The sequence below is a fragment of the Balaenoptera borealis genome, assembly GCF_965194805.1.
Source record: "Balaenoptera borealis genome assembly, contig: HAP1_SCAFFOLD_879, whole genome shotgun sequence".
Taxonomy (NCBI): domain Eukaryota; kingdom Metazoa; phylum Chordata; class Mammalia; order Artiodactyla; family Balaenopteridae; genus Balaenoptera; species Balaenoptera borealis.
In genome coordinates, this window is record NW_028123324.1 from 185580 (window position 1) to 207100 (window position 21521).

General features: G+C 46.5%; 1 long non-coding RNA gene across 1 annotated transcript in view; it reads right to left on the reverse strand.

Moving 5' to 3' along the window:
- Positions 1-13078: 13078 nt before the first annotated feature.
- The window catches only part of LOC309621691, a 34466-nt gene continuing 26023 nt past the window's right edge, over positions 13079-21521 (reverse strand). The window contains exon 3 of the long non-coding RNA XR_014240185.1: positions 13079-13211. This is a non-coding gene — a long non-coding RNA (uncharacterized lncRNA). The remainder of the gene's footprint in view (positions 13212-21521) is intronic.

Genomic DNA, 21521 nt, shown 5'->3' on the forward strand with positions numbered 1-21521 from the left:
CTAACCCTAACACGTACCCTAATCCTAACCTGTACCCTAAACCGAGGCCTAACCCTAACACTAACCCTAACCCTAACCCTAACCCATACCCTACGCCGTACCCGCACCCCTCCCCGAACCCGTACCCTAAGCCATACCCTAAACCTAACCCTAAGCCTAACCCTAACCCTAGGCTACCCTTGACTGCTTCTGCCTCCAATTGATTTCCTAAGCAGTAGTGTTTTAAGGAACAGCTTAAAAAGAGAATCCTAAAGTGATTTCTTTATAATGGGTGTGTTCCTTATCTTATCCTAGTGTCTAAACTCTTCTCCATGGCTGGACCCCCAAATAATATTCCTTTACGTGCTAAGGGGGAGCTAGAGAGTGGGATAGGTTTACTAACTACCCTAGCCCTAACGCGTAACCTAACCCTAACCCCTACCCTAACCCTAACACGTACCCTAATCCTAACCCGTACCCTAAACCGAGCCCTAACCCTAAAACTAACCCAAACCCTAACCCTAACCCATACCCTACGCCGTACACGAACACCTCCCCGAACCCATACCCCAAGCCGTACCCTAACCCTAACCCTAAGCCTAACCCTAACCCTAGGCTACCCTTGACTGCTTCTGCCTCCAATAGATTTCCTAAGCACTACTGTTTTAAGGAACAGCTTAAAAAGAGAATCCTAAAGTGATTTCTTTATAATGGGTGTGTTCCTTATCTTATCCTAGTGTCTAAACTCTTCTCCATGGCTGCACCCCCAAATAATATTCCTTTACGTGCTAAGGGGTATCTAGAGAGTGGGATAGGTTTAATAACTACCCTAACCCTAACGCGTACCCTAACCCTAACCCCTACCCTAACCCTAACACGTACCCTAATCCTAACCCGTACCCTAAACCGAGCCCTAACCCTAACACTAACCCTAACCCTAACCCATACCCTACGCCGTACCCGAAACCCTCCCCGAACCCGTACCCTAAGCCGTACCCTAAGCCTCACCCTAAGCCTAACCTTATCCTAGGCTACCCTTGACTGCTTCTGCCTCCAATAGATTTCCTAAGCACTAGTGTTTTAAGGAACAGCTTAAAAAGAGAATCCTAATGTGATTTCTTTATAATGGGTGTGTTCCTTATCTTATCCTAGTGTCTAAACTCTTCTCCATTGCTGGACCCTCAAATAATATTCCTTTACGTGCTAAGGGGTATCTAGAGAGTGGGATAGGTTTAATAACTACCCTAACCCTAACGCGTACCCTAACCCTAACCCCTACCCTAACCCTAACACGTACCCTAATCCTAACAGGTACCCTAAACCGAGCCCTAACCCTAACACTAACCCTAACCCTAACCCTAACCCATACCCTACGCCGTACCCGCACCCCTCCCCGAACCCGTACCCTAAGCCGTACCCTAAGCCTAACCCTAAGCCTAACCCTAACCCTAGGCTACCCTTGACTGCTTCTGCCTCCAATAGATTTCCTAAGCACTAGTGTTTTAAGGAACAGCTTAAAAAGAGAATCCTAATGTGATTTCTTTATAATGGGTGTGTTCCTTATCTTATCCTAGTGTCTAAACTCTTCTCCATGGCTGCACCCCCAAATAATATTGCCTTACGTGCTAAGGGGTATCTAGAGAGTGGGATAGGTTTAATAACTACCCTAAACCTAATGCGTACTCTAACCCTAACCCCTACCCTAACACTAACACGTACCCTAATCCTAACCCGTACCCTAAACCGAGCCCTAACCCTAACACTAACACTAACCCTAACCCTAACCCAAACCCTATGCCGTACCTGAACCCCTCCCCAAACCCGTACCCTAAGCCGTACCCTAAGCCTAACCCTAAGCCTAACACTAACCCTAGGCTACCCTTGACTGCTTCTGCCTCCAATAGATTTCCTAAGCACTAGTGTTTTAAGCAACAGCTTAAAAAGAGAATCCTAATGTGATTTCTTTATAATGGGTGTGTTCCTTATCTTATCCTAGTGTCTAAATTCTTCTCCATGGCTGGAACCCCAAATAATATTCCTTTACGTGCTAGGGGTATCTAGAGAGTGGGATAGGTTTACTAACTACCCTAACCCTAACGCGTACCCTAACCCTAACCCCTACCCTAACCCTAACACGTACCCTAATCCTAACCCGTACCCTAAACCGAGCCCTAACCCTAACAATAACCCTAACCCTAACCCTAACCCATACCCTACGCCGTACCCGAAACCCTCCCCGATCCCGTACCCTAAGCCGTACCCTAAGCCTAACCCTAAGCCTAACCCTAACCCTAGGTTACCCTTGACTGCTTCTGCCTCCAATAGATTTCCTAAGCACTAGTGTTTTAAGGAACAGCTTAAAAAGAGAATCCTAATGTGATTTCTTTATAATGGGTGTGTTCCTTATCTTATCCTAGTGTCTAAACTCTTCTCCATGGCTGGACCCTCAAATAATATTCCTTTACGTGCTAAGGGGTATCTAGAGAGTGGGATAGGTTTAATAACTACCCTAACCCTAACGCGTACCCTAACCCTAACCCCTACCCTAACCCTAAGACGTACCCTAATCCTAACCCGTACCCTAAACCGAGCCCTAACCCTAACACTAACCCTAACCCTAACCCTAACCCATACCCTACGCCGTACCCGCACCCCTCCCTGAACCCGTACCCTAAGCCGTACCCTAAGCCTAACCCTAAGCCTAACCCTAACCCTAGGCTACCCTTGACTGCTTCTGCCTCCAATAGATTTCCTAAGCACTAGTGTTTTAACGAACAGCTTAAAAAGAGAATCCTAAAGTGATTTCTTTATAATGGGTGTGTTCCTTATCTTATCCTAGTGTCTAAACTCTTCTCCATGGCTGGACCCCCAAATAATATTCCTTTACGTGCTAAGGGGTATCTAGAGAGTGGGATAGGTTTAATAACTACCCTAACCCTAACGCGTACCCTAACCCTAACCCCTACCCTAACCCTAACACGTACCCTAATCCTAACCCGTACCCTAAACCGAGCCCTAACCCTAACACTAACCCTAACCCTAACCCATACCCTACGCCGTACCCGAAACCCTCCCCGAACCCGTACCCTAAGCCGTACCCTAAGCCTCACCCTAAGCCTAACCTTATCCTAGGCTACCCTTGACTGCTTCTGCCTCCAATAGATTTCCTAAGCACTACTGTTTTAAGGAACAGCTTAAAAAGAGAATCCTAATGTGATTTCTTTATAATGGGTGTGTTCCTTATCTTATCCCAGTGTCTAAACTCTTCTCCATGGCTGCACCCCCAAATAATATTCCCTTACGTGCTAAGGGGTATCTAGAGAGTGGGATAGGTTTAATAACTACCCTAACCCTAACGCGTACCCTAACCCTAACCCCTACCCTAACCCTAACACGTACCCTAATCCTAACCTGTACCCTAAACCGAGGCCTAACCCTAACACTAACCCTAACCCTAACCCTAACCCATACCCTACGCCGTACCCGCACCCCTCCCCGAACCCGTACCCTAAGCCATACCCTAAACCTAACCCTAAGCCTAACCCTAACCCTAGGCTACCCTTGACTGCTTCTGCCTCCAATTGATTTCCTAAGCAGTAGTGTTTTAAGGAACAGCTTAAAAAGAGAATCCTAATGTGATTTCTTTATAATGGGTGTGTTCCTTATCTTATCCTAGTGTCTAAACTCTTCTCCATGGCTGGACCCCCAAATAATATTCCTTTACGTGCTAAGGGGGAGCTAGAGAGTGGGATAGGTTTACTAACTACCCTAGCCCTAACGCGTAACCTAACCCTAACCCCTACCCTAACCCTAACACGTACCCTAATCCTAACCCGTACCCTAAACCGAGCCCTAACCCTAACACTAACCCAAACCCTAACCCTAACCCATACCCTACGCCGTACACGAACACCTCCCCGAACCCATACCCCAAGCCGTACCCTAACCCTAACCCTAAGCCTAACCCTAACCCTAGGCTACCCTTGACTGCTTCTGCCTCCAATAGATTTCCTAAGCACTACTGTTTTAAGGAACAGCTTAAAAAGAGAATCCTAAAGTGATTTCTTTATAATGGGTGTGTTCCTTATCTTATCCTAGTGTCTAAACTCTTCTCCATGGCTGCACCCCCAAATAATATTCCTTTACGTGCTAAGGGGTATCTAGAGAGTGGGATAGGTTTAATAACTACCCTAACCCTAACGCGTACCCTAACCCTAACCCCTACCCTAACCCTAACACGTACCCTAATCCTAACCCGTACCCTAAACCGAGCCCTAACCCTAACACTAACCCTAACCCTAACCCTAACCCATACCCTACGCCGTACCCGAAACCCTCCCTGAACTCGTACCCTAAGCCGTACCCTAAGCCTAACCCTAAGCCTAACCCTAACCCTAGGCTACCCTTGACTGCTTCTGCCTCCAATAGATTTCCTAAGCACTAGTGTTTTAAGGAACAGCTTAAAAAGAGAATCCTAATGTGATTTCTTTATAATGGGTGTGTTCCTTATCTTATCCTAGTGTCTAAACTTTTCTCCATGGCTGGACCCTCAAATAATATTCCTTTACGTGCTAAGGGGTATCTAGAGATTGGGATAGGTTTAATAACTACCCTAACCCTAACGCGTACCCTAACCCTAACCCCTACCCTAACCCTAACACGTACCCTAATCCTAACCCGTACCCTAAACCGAGCCCTAACCCTAACACTAACCCTAACCCTAACCCTAACCCATACCCTACGCCGTACCCGCACCCCTCCCTGAACCCGTACCCTAAGCCGTACCCTAAGACTAACCCTAAGCCTAACACTAACCCTAGGCTACCCTTGACTGCTTCTGCCTCCAATAGATTTCCTAAGCACTAGTGTTTTAACGAACAGCTTAAAAAGAGAATCCTAAAGTGATTTCTTTATAATGGGTGTGTTCCTTATCTTATCCTAGTGTCTAAACTCTTCTCCATGGCTGGACCCCCAAATAATATTCCTTTACCTGCTAAGGGGTATCTAGAGAGTGGGATAGGTTTAATAACTACCCTAACCCTAACGCGTACCCTAACCCTAACCCCTACCCTAACCCTAACACGTACCCTAATCCTAACCCGTACCCTAAACCGAGCCCTAACCCTAACACTAACCCTAACCCTAACCCTAACCCATACCCTACGCCGTACCCGCACCCCTCCCCGAACCCGTACCCTAAGCCGAACCCTAAGCCTAACCCTAAGCCTAACCCTAACCCTAGGCTACCCTTGACTGCTTCTGCCTCCAATAGATTTCCTAAGCACTACTGTTTTAAGGAACAGCTTAAAAAGAGAATCCTAATGTGATTTCTTTATAATGGGTGTGTTCCTTATCTTATCCTAGTGTCTAAACTCTTCTCCATGGCTGCACCCCCAAATAATATTCCCTTACGTGCTAAGGGGTATCTAGAGAGTGGGATAGGTTTAATAACTACCCTAACCCTAACGCGTACCCTAACCCTAACCCCTACCCTAACCCTAACACGTACCCTAATCCTAACCTGTACCCTAAACCGAGCCCTAACGCTAACACTAACCCTAACCCTAACCCTAACCCATACCCTACGCCGTACCCGCACCCCTCCCCGAACTCGTACCCTAAGCCATACCCTAAACCTAACCCTAAGCCTAACCCTAACCCTAGGCTACCCTTGACTGCTTCTGCCTCCAATTGATTTCCTAAGCAGTAGTGTTTTAAGGAACAGCTTAAAAAGAGAATCCTAAAGTGATTTCTTTATAATGGGTGTGTTCCTTATCTTATCCTAGTGTCTAAACTCTTCTCCATGGCTGGACCCCCAAATAATATTCCTTTACGTGCTAAGGGGGAGCTAGAGAGTGGGATAGGTTTACTAACTACCCTAGCCCTAACGCGTAACCTAACCCTAACCCCTACCCTAACCCTAACACGTACCCTAATCCTAACCCGTACCCTAAACCGAGCCCTAACCCTAACACTAACCCAAACCCTAACCCTAACCCATACCCTACGCCGTACACGAACACCTCCCCGAACCCATACCCCAAGCCGTACCCTAAACCTAACCCTAAGCCTAACCCTAACACTAGGCTACCCTTGACTGCTTCTGCCTCCAATAGATTTCCTAAGCACTAGTGTTTTAAGGAACAGCTTAAAAAGAGAATCCTAATGTGATTTCTTTATAATGGGTGTGTTCCTTATCTTATCCTAGTGTCTAAACTCTTCTCCATGGCTGCACCCCCAAATAATATTGCCTTACGTGCTAAGGGGTATCTAGAGAGTGGGATAGGTTTAATAACTACCCTAACCCTAATGCGTACTCTAACCCTAACCCCTACCCTAACACTAACACGTACCCTAATCCTAACCCGTACCCTAAACCGAGCCCTAACCCTAACACTAACACTAACCCTAACCCTAACCCATACCCTACGCCGTACCTGAACCCCTCCCCAAACTCGTACCCTAAGCCGTACCCTAAGCCTAACCCTAAGCCTAACACTAACCCTAGGCTACCCTTGACTGCTTCTGCCTCCAATATATTTCCTAAGCACTAGTGTTTTAAGCAACAGCTTAAAAAGAGAATCCTAATGTGATTTCTTTATAATGGGTGTGTTCCTTATCTTATCCTAGTGTCTAAATTCTTCTCCATTGCTGGAACCCCAAATAATATTCCTTTACGTGCTAAGGGGTATCTAGAGAGTGGGATAGGTTTACTAACTACCCTAACCCTAACGCGTACCCTAACCCTAACCCCAACCCTAAACCTAACACGTACCCTAATCCTAACCGTACCCTAAACCGAGCCCTAACCCTAACACTAACCCTAACCCTAACCCTAACCCATACCCTACGCCGTACCCGAAACCCTCCCCGAACCCGTACCCTAAGCCGTACTCTAAGCCTAACCCTAAGCCTAACCCTAACCCTACGCTACCCTTGACTGCTTCTGCCTCCAATAGATTTCCTAAGCACTAGTGTTTTAAGGAACAGCTTAAAAAGAGAATCCTAATGTGATTTCTTTATAATGGGTGTGTTCCTTATCTTATCCTAGTGTCTAAACTCTTCTCCATGGCTGGACCCTCAAATAATATTCCTTTACGTGCTAAGGGGTATCTAGAGAGTGGGATAGGTTTACTAACTACCCTAACCCTAACGCGTACCCTAACCCTAACCCCTACCCTAACCCTAACACGTACCCTAATCCTAACCCGTACCCTAAACCGAGCCCTAACCCTAACAATAACCCTAACCCTAACCCTAACCCATACCCTACGCCGTACCCGAAACCCTCCCCGATCCCGTACCCTAAGCCGTACCCTAAGCCTAACCCTAAGCCGAACCCTAACCCTAGGTTACCCTTGACTGCTTCTGCCTCCAATAGATTTCCTAAGCACTAGTGTTTTAAGGAACAGCTTAAAAAGAGAATCCTAATGTGATTTCTTTATAATGGGTGTGTTCCTTATCTTATCCTAGTGTCTAAACTCTTCTCCATGGCTGGACCCTCAAATAATATTCCTTTACGTGCTAAGGGGTATCTAGAGAGTGGGATAGGTTTAATAACTACCCTAACCCTAACGCGTACCCTAACCCTAACCCCTACCCTAACCCTAACACGTACCCTAATACTAACCTGTACCCTAAACCGAGCCCTAACCCTAACACTAACCCTAACCCTAACCCTAACCCATACCCTACGCCGTACCCGCACCCCTCCCCGAACCCGTACCCTAAGCCGTACCCTAAGCCTCACCCTAAGCCTAACCTTATCCTAGGCTACCCTTGACTGCTTCTGCCTCCAATAGATTTCCTAAGCACTAGTGTTTTAACGAACAGCTTAAAAAGAGAATCCTAAAGTGATTTCTTTATAATGGGTGTGTTCCTTATCTTATCCTAGTGTCTAAACTCTTCTCCATGGCTGGACCCCCAAATAATATTCCTTTACGTGCTAAGGGGTATCTAGAGAGTGGGATAGGTTTAATAACTACCCTAACCCTAACGCGTACCCTAACCCTAACCCCTACCCTAACCCTAACACGTACCCTAATCCTAACCCGTACCCTAAACCGAGCCCTAACCCTAACACTAACCCTAACCCTAACCCATACCCTACGCCGTACCCGAAACCCTCCCCGAACCCGTACCCTAAGCCGTACCCTAAGCCTCACCCTAAGCCTAACCTTATCCTAGGCTACCCTTGACTGCTTCTGCCTCCAATAGATTTCCTAAGCACTACTGTTTTAAGGAACAGCTTAAAAAGAGAATCCTAATGTGATTTCTTTATAATGGGTGTGTTCCTTATCTTATCCCAGTGTCTAAACTCTTCTCCATGGCTGCACCCCCAAATAATATTCCCTTACGTGCTAAGGGGTATCTAGAGAGTGGGATAGGTTTAATAACTACCCTAACCCTAACGCGTACCCTAACCCTAACCCCTACCCTAACCCTAACACGTACCCTAATCCTAACCTGTACCCTAAACCGAGGCCTAACCCTAACACTAACCCTAACCCTAACCCTAACCCATACCCTACGCCGTACCCGCACCCCTCCCCGAACCCGTACCCTAAGCCATACCCTAAACCTAACCCTAAGCCTAACCCTAACCCTAGGCTACCCTTGACTGCTTCTGCCTCCAATTGATTTCCTAAGCAGTAGTGTTTTAAGGAACAGCTTAAAAAGAGAATCCTAATGTGATTTCTTTATAATGGGTGTGTTCCTTATCTTATCCTAGTGTCTAAACTCTTCTCCATGGCTGGACCCCCAAATAATATTCCTTTACGTGCTAAGGGGGAGCTAGAGAGTGGGATAGGTTTACTAACTACCCTAGCCCTAACGCGTAACCTAACCCTAACCCCTACCCTAACCCTAACACGTACCCTAATCCTAACCCGTACCCTAAACCGAGCCCTAACCCTAACACTAACCCAAACCCTAACCCTAACCCATACCCTACGCCGTACACGAACACCTCCCCGAACCCATACCCCAAGCCGTACCCTAACCCTAACCCTAAGCCTAACCCTAACCCTAGGCTACCCTTGACTGCTTCTGCCTCCAATAGATTTCCTAAGCACTACTGTTTTAAGGAACAGCTTAAAAAGAGAATCCTAAAGTGATTTCTTTATAATGGGTGTGTTCCTTATCTTATCCTAGTGTCTAAACTCTTCTCCATGGCTGCACCCCCAAATAATATTCCTTTACGTGCTAAGGGGTATCTAGAGAGTGGGATAGGTTTAATAACTACCCTAACCCTAACGCGTACCCTAACCCTAACCCCTACCCTAACCCTAACACGTACCCTAATCCTAACCCGTACCCTAAACCGAGCCCTAACCCTAACACTAACCCTAACCCTAACCCTAACCCATACCCTACGCCGTACCCGAAACCCTCCCTGAACTCGTACCCTAAGCCGTACCCTAAGCCTAACCCTAAGCCTAACCCTAACCCTAGGCTACCCTTGACTGCTTCTGCCTCCAATAGATTTCCTAAGCACTAGTGTTTTAAGGAACAGCTTAAAAAGAGAATCCTAATGTGATTTCTTTATAATGGGTGTGTTCCTTATCTTATCCTAGTGTCTAAACTTTTCTCCATGGCTGGACCCTCAAATAATATTCCTTTACGTGCTAAGGGGTATCTAGAGATTGGGATAGGTTTAATAACTACCCTAACCCTAACGCGTACCCTAACCCTAACCCCTACCCTAACCCTAACACGTACCCTAATCCTAACCCGTACCCTAAACCGAGCCCTAACCCTAACACTAACCCTAACCCTAACCCTAACCCATACCCTACGCCGTACCCGCACCCCTCCCTGAACCCGTACCCTAAGCCGTACCCTAAGACTAACCCTAAGCCTAACACTAACCCTAGGCTACCCTTGACTGCTTCTGCCTCCAATAGATTTCCTAAGCACTAGTGTTTTAACGAACAGCTTAAAAAGAGAATCCTAAAGTGATTTCTTTATAATGGGTGTGTTCCTTATCTTATCCTAGTGTCTAAACTCTTCTCCATGGCTGGACCCCCAAATAATATTCCTTTACCTGCTAAGGGGTATCTAGAGAGTGGGATAGGTTTAATAACTACCCTAACCCTAACGCGTACCCTAACCCTAACCCCTACCCTAACCCTAACACGTACCCTAATCCTAACCCGTACCCTAAACCGAGCCCTAACCCTAACACTAACCCTAACCCTAACCCTAACCCATACCCTACGCCGTACCCGCACCCCTCCCCGAACCCGTACCCTAAGCCGAACCCTAAGCCTAACCCTAAGCCTAACCCTAACCCTAGGCTACCCTTGACTGCTTCTGCCTCCAATAGATTTCCTAAGCACTACTGTTTTAAGGAACAGCTTAAAAAGAGAATCCTAATGTGATTTCTTTATAATGGGTGTGTTCCTTATCTTATCCTAGTGTCTAAACTCTTCTCCATGGCTGCACCCCCAAATAATATTCCCTTACGTGCTAAGGGGTATCTAGAGAGTGGGATAGGTTTAATAACTACCCTAATCCTAACGCGTACCCTAACCCTAACCCCTACCCTAACCCTAACACGTACCCTAATCCTAACCTGTACCCTAAACCGAGCCCTAACGCTAACACTAACCCTAACCCTAACCCTAACCCATACCCTACGCCGTACCCGCACCCCTCCCCGAACTCGTACCCTAAGCCATACCCTAAACCTAACCCTAAGCCTAACCCTAACCCTAGGCTACCCTTGACTGCTTCTGCCTCCAATTGATTTCCTAAGCAGTAGTGTTTTAAGGAACAGCTTAAAAAGAGAATCCTAAAGTGATTTCTTTATAATGGGTGTGTTCCTTATCTTATCCTAGTGTCTAAACTCTTCTCCATGGCTGGACCCCCAAATAATATTCCTTTACGTGCTAAGGGGGAGCTAGAGAGTGGGATAGGTTTACTAACTACCCTAGCCCTAACGCGTAACCTAACCCTAACCCCTACCCTAACCCTAACACGTACCCTAATCCTAACCCGTACCCTAAACCGAGCCCTAACCCTAACACTAACCCAAACCCTAACCCTAACCCATACCCTACGCCGTACACGAACACCTCCCCGAACCCATACCCCAAGCCGTACCCTAAACCTAACCCTAAGCCTAACCCTAACACTAGGCTACCCTTGACTGCTTCTGCCTCCAATAGATTTCCTAAGCACTAGTGTTTTAAGGAACAGCTTAAAAAGAGAATCCTAATGTGATTTCTTTATAATGGGTGTGTTCCTTATCTTATCCTAGTGTCTAAACTCTTCTCCATGGCTGCACCCCCAAATAATATTGCCTTACGTGCTAAGGGGTATCTAGAGAGTGGGATAGGTTTAATAACTACCCTAACCCTAATGCGTACTCTAACCCTAACCCCTACCCTAACACTAACACGTACCCTAATCCTAACCCGTACCCTAAACCGAGCCCTAACCCTAACACTAACACTAACCCTAACCCTAACCCATACCCTACGCCGTACCTGAACCCCTCCCCAAACTCGTACCCTAAGCCGTACCCTAAGCCTAACCCTAAGCCTAACACTAACCCTAGGCTACCCTTGACTGCTTCTGCCTCCAATATATTTCCTAAGCACTAGTGTTTTAAGCAACAGCTTAAAAAGAGAATCCTAATGTGATTTCTTTATAATGGGTGTGTTCCTTATCTTATCCTAGTGTCTAAATTCTTCTCCATTGCTGGAACCCCAAATAATATTCCTTTACGTGCTAAGGGGTATCTAGAGAGTGGGATAGGTTTACTAACTACCCTAACCCTAACGCGTACCCTAACCCTAACCCCAACCCTAAACCTAACACGTACCCTAATCCTAACCGTACCCTAAACCGAGCCCTAACCCTAACACTAACCCTAACCCTAACCCTAACCCATACCCTACGCCGTACCCGAAACCCTCCCCGAACCCGTACCCTAAGCCGTACTCTAAGCCTAACCCTAAGCCTAACCCTAACCCTACGCTACCCTTGACTGCTTCTGCCTCCAATAGATTTCCTAAGCACTAGTGTTTTAAGGAACAGCTTAAAAAGAGAATCCTAATGTGATTTCTTTATAATGGGTGTGTTCCTTATCTTATCCTAGTGTCTAAACTCTTCTCCATGGCTGGACCCTCAAATAATATTCCTTTACGTGCTAAGGGGTATCTAGAGAGTGGGATAGGTTTACTAACTACCCTAACCCTAACGCGTACCCTAACCCTAACCCCTACCCTAACCCTAACACGTACCCTAATCCTAACCCGTACCCTAAACCGAGCCCTAACCCTAACAATAACCCTAACCCTAACCCTAACCCATACCCTACGCCGTACCCGAAACCCTCCCCGATCCCGTACCCTAAGCCGTACCCTAAGCCTAACCCTAAGCCGAACCCTAACCCTAGGTTACCCTTGACTGCTTCTGCCTCCAATAGATTTCCTAAGCACTAGTGTTTTAAGGAACAGCTTAAAAAGAGAATCCTAATGTGATTTCTTTATAATGGGTGTGTTCCTTATCTTATCCTAGTGTCTAAACTCTTCTCCATGGCTGGACCCTCAAATAATATTCCTTTACGTGCTAAGGGGTATCTAGAGAGTGGGATAGGTTTAATAACTACCCTAACCCTAACGCGTACCCTAACCCTAACCCCTACCCTAACCCTAACACGTACCCTAATACTAACCTGTACCCTAAACCGAGCCCTAACCCTAACACTAACCCTAACCCTAACCCTAACCCATACCCTACGCCGTACCCGCACCCCTCCCCGAACCCGTACCCTAAGCCGTACCCTAAGCCTCACCCTAAGCCTAACCTTATCCTAGGCTACCCTTGACTGCTTCTGCCTCCAATAGATTTCCTAAGCACTAGTGTTTTAACGAACAGCTTAAAAAGAGAATCCTAAAGTGATTTCTTTATAATGGGTGTGTTCCTTATCTTATCCTAGTGTCTAAACTCTTCTCCATGGCTGGACCCCCAAATAATATTCCTTTACGTGCTAAGGGGTATCTAGAGAGTGGGATAGGTTTAATAACTACCCTAACCCTAACGCGTACCCTAACCCTAACCCCTACCCTAACCCTAACACGTACCCTAATCCTAACCCGTACCCTAAACCGAGCCCTAACCCTAACACTAACCCTAACCCTAACCCATACCCTACGCCGTACCCGAAACCCTCCCCGAACCCGTACCCTAAGCCGTACCCTAACCCTCACCCTAAGCCTAACCTTATCCTAGGCTACCCTTGACTGCTTCTGCCTCCAATAGATTTCCTAAGCACTACTGTTTTAAGGAACAGCTTAAAAAGAGAATCCTAATGTGATTTCTTTATAATGGGTGTGTTCCTTATCTTATCCTAGTGTCTAAACTCTTCTCCATGGCTGCACCCCCAAATAATATTCCCTTACGTGCTAAGGGGTATCTAGAGAGTGGGATAGGTTTAATAACTACCCTAACCCTAACGCGTACCCTAACCCTAACCACTACCCTAACCCTAACACGTACCCTAATCCTAACCTGTACCCTAAACCGAGGCCTAACCCTAACACTAACCCTAACCCTAACCCTAACCCATACCCTACGCCGTACCCGCACCCCTCCCCGAACCCGTACCCTAAGCCATACCCTAAACCTAACCCTAAGCCTAACCCTAACCCTAGGCTACCCTTGACTGCTTCTGCCTCCAATTGATTTCCTAAGCAGTAGTGTTTTAAGGAACAGCTTAAAAAGAGAATCCTAATGTGATTTCTTTATAATGGGTGTGTTCCTTATCTTATCCTAGTGTCTAAACTCTTCTCCATGGCTGGACCCCCAAATAATATTCCTTTACGTGCTAAGGGGGAGCTAGAGAGTGGGATAGGTTTACTAACTACCCTAGCCCTAACGCGTAACCTAACCCTAACCCCTACCCTAACCCTAACACGTACCCTAATCCTAACCCGTACCCTAAACCGAGCCCTAACCCTAACACTAACCCAAACCCTAACCCTAACCCATACCCTACGCCGTACACGAACACCTCCCCGAACCCATACCCCAAGCCGTACCCTAACCCTAACCCTAAGCCTAACCCTAACCCTAGGCTACCCTTGACTGCTTCTGCCTCCAATAGATTTCCTAAGCACTACTGTTTTAAGGAACAGCTTAAAAAGAGAATCCTAAAGTGATTTCTTTATAATGGGTGTGTTCCTTATCTTATCCTAGTGTCTAAACTCTTCTCCATGGCTGCACCCCCAAATAATATTCCTTTACGTGCTAAGGGGTATCTAGAGAGTGGGATAGGTTTAATAACTACCCTAACCCTAACGCGTACCCTAACCCTAACCCCTACCCTAACCCTAACACGTACCCTAATCCTAACCCGTACCCTAAACCGAGCCCTAACCCTAACACTAACCCTAACCCTAACCCTAACCCATACCCTACGCCGTACCCGAAACCCTCCCTGAACTCGTACCCTAAGCCGTACCCTAAGCCTAACCCTAAGCCTAACCCTAACCCTAGGCTACCCTTGACTGCTTCTGCCTCCAATAGATTTCCTAAGCACTAGTGTTTTAAGGAACAGCTTAAAAAGAGAATCCTAATGTGATTTCTTTATAATGGGTGTGTTCCTTATCTTATCCTAGTGTCTAAACTTTTCTCCATGGCTGGACCCTCAAATAATATTCCTTTACGTGCTAAGGGGTATCTAGAGATTGGGATAGGTTTAATAACTACCCTAACCCTAACGCGTACCCTAACCCTAACCCCTACCCTAACCCTAACACGTACCCTAATCCTAACCCGTACCCTAAACCGAGCCCTAACCCTAACACTAACCCTAACCCTAACCCTAACCCATACCCTACGCCGTACCCGCACCCCTCCCTGAACCCGTACCCTAAGCCGTACCCTAAGACTAACCCTAAGCCTAACACTAACCCTAGGCTACCCTTGACTGCTTCTGCCTCCAATAGATTTCCTAAGCACTAGTGTTTTAACGAACAGCTTAAAAAGAGAATCCTAAAGTGATTTCTTTATAATGGGTGTGTTCCTTATCTTATCCTAGTGTCTAAACTCTTCTCCATGGCTGGACCCCCAAATAATATTCCTTTACGTGCTAAGGGGTATCTAGAGAGTGGGATAGGTTTAATAACTACCCTAACCCTAACGCGTACCCTAACCCTAACCCCTACCCTAACCCTAACACGTACCCTAATCCTAACCCGTACCCTAAACCGAGCCCTAACCCTAACACTAACCCTAACCCTAACCCTAACCCATACCCTACGCCGTACCCGCACCCCTCCCCGAACCCGTACCCTAAGCCGAACCCTAAGCCTAACCCTAAGCCTAACCCTAACCCTAGGCTACCCTTGACTGCTTCTGCCTCCAATAGATTTCCTAAGCACTACTGTTTTAAGGAACAGCTTAAAAAGAGAATCCTAATGTGATTTCTTTATAATGGGTGTGTTCCTTATCTTATCCTAGTGTCTAAACTCTTCTCCATGGCTGCACCCCCAAATAATATTCCCTTACGTGCTAAGGGGTATCTAGAGAGTGGGATAGGTTTAATAACTACCCTAACCCTAACGCGTACCCTAACCCTAACCCCTACCCTAACCCTAACACGTACCCTAATCCTAACCTGTACCCTAAACCGAGCCCTAACGCTAACACTAACCCTAACCCTAACCCTAACCCATACCCTACGCCGTACCCGCACCCCTCCCCGAACTCGTACCCTAAGCCATACCCTAAACCTAACCCTAAGCCTAACCCTAACCCTAGGCTACCCTTGACTGCTTCTGCCTCCAATTGATTTCCTAAGCAGTAGTGTTTTAAGGAACAGCTTAAAAAGAGAATCCTAAAGTGATTTCTTTATAATGGGTGTGTTCCTTATCTTATCCTAGTGTCTAAACTCTTCTCCATGGCTGGACCCCCAAATAATATTCCTTTACGTGCTAAGGGGGAGCTAGAGAGTGGGATAGGTTTACTAACTACCCTAGCCCTAACGCGTAACCTAACCCTAACCCCTACCCTAACCCTAACACGTACCCTAATCCTAACCCGTACCCTAAACCGAGCCCTAACCCTAACACTAACCCAAACCCTAACCCTAACCCATACCCTACGCCGTACACGAACACCTCCCCGAACCCATACCCCAAGCCGTACCCTAAACCTAACCCTAAGCCTAACCCTAACACTAGGCTACCCTTGACTGCTTCTGCCTCCAATAGATTTCCTAAGCACTAGTGTTTTAAGGAACAGCTTAAAAAGAGAATCCTAATGTGATTTCTTTATAATGGGTGTGTTCCTTATCTTATCCTAGTGTCTAAACTCTTCTCCATGGCTGCACCCCCAAATAATATTGCCTTACGTGCTAAGGGGTATCTAGAGAGTGGGATAGGTTTAATAACTACCCTAACCCTAATGCGTACTCTAACCCTAACCCCTACCCTAACACTAACACGTACCCTAATCCTAACCCGTACCCTAAACCGAGCCCTAACCCTAACACTAACACTAACCCTAACCCTAACCCATACCCTACGCCGTACCTGAACCCCTCCCCAAACTCGTACCCTAAGCCGTACCCTAAGCCTAACCCTAAGCCTAACACTAACCCTAGGCTACCCTTGACTGCTTCTGCCTCCAATAGATTTCCTAAGCACTAGTGTTTTAAGCAACAGCTTAAAAAGAGAATCCTAATGTGATTTCTTTATAATGGGTGTGTTCCTTATCTTATCCTAGTGTCTAAATTCTTCTCCATTGCTGGAACCCCAAATAATATTCCTTTACGTGCTAAGGGGTATCTAGAGAGTGGGATAGGTTTACTAACTACCCTAACCCTAACGCGTACCCTAACCCTAACCCCAACCCTAAACCTAACACGTACCCTAATCCTAACCGTACCCTAAACCGAGCCCTAACCCTAACACTAACCCTAACCCTAACCCTAACCCATACCCTACGCCGTACCCGAAACCCTCCCCGAACCCGTACCCTAAGCCGTACTCTAAGCCTAACCCTAAGCCTAACCCTAACCCTACGCTACCCTTGACTGCTTCTGCCTCCAATAGATTTCCTAAGCACTAGTGTTTTAAGGAACAGCTTAAAAAGAGAATCCTAATGTGATTTCTTTATAATGGGTGTGTTCCTTATCTTATCCTAGTGTCTAAACTCTTCTCCATGGCTGGACCCTCAAATAATATTCCTTTACGTGCTAAGGGGTATCTAGAGAGTGGGATAGGTTTACTAACTACCCTAACCCTAACGCGTACCCTAACCCTAACCCCTACCCTAACCCTAACACGTACACTAATCCTAACCCGTACCCTAAACCGAGCCCTAACCCTAACAATAACCCTAACCCTAACCCTAACCCATACCCTACGCCGTACCCGAAACCCTCCCCGATCCCGTACCCTAAGCCGTACCCTAAGCCTAACCCTAAGCCTAACCCTAACCCTAGGTTACCCTTGACTGCTTCTGCCTCCAATAGATTTCCTAAGCACTAGTGTTTTAAGGAACAGCTTAAAAAGAGAATCCTAATGTGATTTCTTTATAATGGGTGTGTTCCTTATCTTATCCTAGTGTCTAAACTCTTCTCCATGGCTGGACCCTCAAATAATATTCCTTTACGTGCTAAGGGGTATCTAGAGAGTGGGATAGGTTTAATAACTACCCTAACCCTAACGCGTACCCTAACCCTAACCCCTACCCTAACCCTAACACGTACCCTAATACTAACCTGTACCCTAAACCGAGCCCTAACCCTAACACTAACCCTAACCCTAACCCTAACCCATACCCTACGCCGTACCCGCACCCCTCCCCGAACCCGTACCCTAAGCCGTACCCTAAGCCTCACCCTAAGCCTAACCTTATCCTAGGCTACCCTTGACTGCTTCTGCCTCCAATAGATTTCCTAAGCACTAGTGTTTTAACGAACAGCTTAAAAAGAGAATCCTAAAGTGATTTCTTTATAATGGGTGTGTTCCTTATCTTATCCTAGTGTCTAAACTCTTCTCCATGGCTGCACCCCCAAATAATATTCCCTTACGTGCTAAGGGGTATCTAGAGAGTGGGATAGGTTTAATAACTACCCTAACCCTAACGCGTACCCTAACCCTAACCCCTACCCTAACCCTAACACGTACCCTAATCCTAACCTGTACCCTAAACCGAGCCCTAACCCTAACACTAACCCTAACCCTAACCCTAACCCATACCCTACGCCGTACCCGAACCCCTCCCCGAACTCGTACCCTAAGCCATACCCTAAACCTAACCCTAAGCCTAACCCTAACCCTAGGCTACCCTTGACTGCTTCTGCCTCCAATTGATTTCCTAAGCAGTAGTGTTTTAAGGAACAGCTTAAAAAGAGAATCCTAAAGTGATTTCTTTATAATGGGTGTGTTCCTTATCTTATCCTAGTGTCTAAACTCTTCTCCATGGCTGGACCCCCAAATAATATTCCTTTACGTGCTAAGGGGGAGCTAGAGAGTGGGATAGGTTTACTAACTACCCTAGCCCTAACGCGTAACCTAACCCTAACCCCTACCCTAACCCTAACACGTACCCTAATCCTAACCCGTACCCTAAACCGAGCCCTAACCCTAACACTAACCCAAACCCTAACCCTAACCCATACCCTACGCCGTACACGAACACCTCCCCGAACCCATACCCCAAGCCGTACCCTAAACCTAACCCTAAGCCTAACCCTAACACTAGGCTACCCTTGACTGCTTCTGCCTCCAATAGATTTCCTAAGCACTAGTGTTTTAAGGAACAGCTTAAAAAGAGAATCCTAATGTGATTTCTTTATAATGGGTGTGTTCCTTATCTTATCCTAGTGTCTAAACTCTTCTCCATGGCTGCACCCCCAAATAATATTGCCTTACGTGCTAAGGGGTATCTAGAGAGTGGGATAGGTTTAATAACTACCCTAACCCTAATGCGTACTCTAACCCTAACCCCTAACCTAACACTAACACGTACCCTAATCCTAACCCGTACCCTAAACCGAGCCCTAACCCTAACACTAACACTAACCCTAACCCTAACCCATACCCTACGCCGTACCTGAACCCCTCCCCAAACCCGTACCGAAAGCCGTACCCTAAGCCTAACCCTAAACCTAACACTAACCCTAGGCTACCCTTGACTGCTTCTGCCTCCAATAGATTTCCTAAGCACTAGTGTTTTAAGGAACAGCTTAAAAAGAGAATCCTAATGTGATTTCTTTATAATGGGTGTGTTCCTTATCTTATCCTAGTGTCTAAACTCTTCTCCATGGCTGGACCCCCAAATAATATTCCTTTACGTGCTAAGGGGTATCTAGAGAGTGGGATAGGTTTAATAACTACCCTAACCCTAACGCATACCCTAACCCTAACCCCTACCCTAACCCTAACACGTACCCTAATCCTAACCCGTACCCTAAACCGAGCCCTAACCCTAACACTAACCCTAACCATAACCCTAACCCATACCCTACGCCGTACCCGAACCCCTCCCCGAACCCATTCCCCAAGCCGTACCCTAAACCTAACCCTAAGCCTAACCCTAACCCTAGGCTACCCTTGACTGCTTCTGCCTCCAATAGATTTCCTAAGCACTAGTGTTTTAAGGAACAGCTTAAAAAGAGAATCCTAATGTGATTTCTTTATAATGGGTGTGTTCCTTATCTTATCCTAGTGTCTAAACTCTTCTCCATGGCTGCACCCCCAAATAATATTGCCTTACGTGCTAAGGGGTATCTAGAGAGTGGGATAGGTTTAATAACTACCCTAAACCTAATGCGTACTCTAACCCTAACCCCTACCCTAACACTAACACGTACCCTAATCCTAACCCGTACCCTAAACCGAGCCCTAACCCTAACACTAACACTAACCCTAACCCTAACCCATACCCTACGCCGTACCTGAACCCCTCCCCAAACCCGTACTCTAAGCCGTACCCTAAGCCTAACCCTAAGCCTAACACTAACCCTAGGCTACCCTTGACTGCTTCTGCCCCCAATAGATTTCCTAAGCACTAGTGTTTTAAGCAACAGCTTAAAAAGAGAATCCTAATGTGATTTCTTTATAATGGGTGTGTTCCTTATCTTATCCTAGTGTCTAAATTCTTCTCCATGGCTGGAACCCCAAATAATATTCCTTTACGTGCTAAGGGGTATCTAGAGAGTGGGATAGGTTTACTAACTACCCTAACCCTAACGCGTACCCTAACCCTAACCCCTACCCTAAACCTAACACGTACCCTAATCCTAACCGTACCCTAAACCGAGCCCTAACCCTAACACTAACCCTAACCCTAACCCTAACCCATACCCTACGCCGTACCCGCACCCCTCCCCGAACCCGTACCCTAAGCCGTACCCTAAGCCTAACCCTAAGCCTAACCCTAACCCTAGGCTACCCTTGACTGCTTCTGCCTCCAATAGATTTCCTAAGCACTAGTGTTTTAAGGAACAGCTTAAAAAGAGAATCCTAATGTGATTTCTTTATAATGGGTGTGTTCCTTATCTTATCCTAGTGTCTAAACTCTTCTCCATGGCTGGACCCCCAAATAATATTCCTTTACGTGCTAAGGGGTATCTAGAGAGTGGGATAGGTTTAATAACTACCCTAACCCTAACGCGTACCCTAACCCTAACCCCTACCCTAACCCTAACACGTACCCTAATCCTAACCCGTACCCTAAACCGAGCCCTAACCCTAACACTAACCCTAACCCTAACCCTAACCCATACCCTACACCGTACCCGAAACCCTCCCCGAACCCGTACCCTAAGCCGTACCCTAAGCCTAACCCTAAGCCTAACCCTAACCCTAGGCTACCCTTGACTGCTTCTGCCTCCAATAGATTTCCTAAGCACTAGTGTTTTAAGGAACAGCTTAAAAAGAGAATCCTAATGTGATTTCTTTATAATGGGTGTGTTCCTTATCTTATCCTAGTGTCTAAACTCTTCTCCATGGCTGGACCCTCAAATAATATTCCTTTACGTGCTAAGGGGTATCTAGAGAGTGGGATAGGTTTAATAACTACCCTAACCCTAACGCGTACCCTAACCCTAACCCCTACCCTAACCCTAACACGTACCCTAATACTAACCTGTACACTAAACCGAGCCCTAACCCTAACACTAACCCTAACCCTAACCCATACCCTACGCCGTACCCGCACCCCTCCCCGAACCCGTACCCTAAGCCGTACCCTAAGCCTAACCCTAAGCCTAACCCTAACCCTAGGCTACCCTTGACTGCTTCTGCCTCCAATAGATTTCCTAAGCACTAGTGTTTTAAGGAACAGCTTAAAAAGAGAATCCTAATGTGATTTCTTTATAATGGGTGTGTTCCTTATCTTATCCTAGTGTCTAAACTCTTCTCCATGGCTGGACCCCCAAATAATATTCCTTTACGTGCTAAGGGGTATCTAGAGAGTGGGATAGGTTTAATAACTACCCTAACCCTAACGCATACCCTAACCCTAACCCCTACCCTAACCCTAACACGTACCCTAATCCTAACCCGTACCCTAAA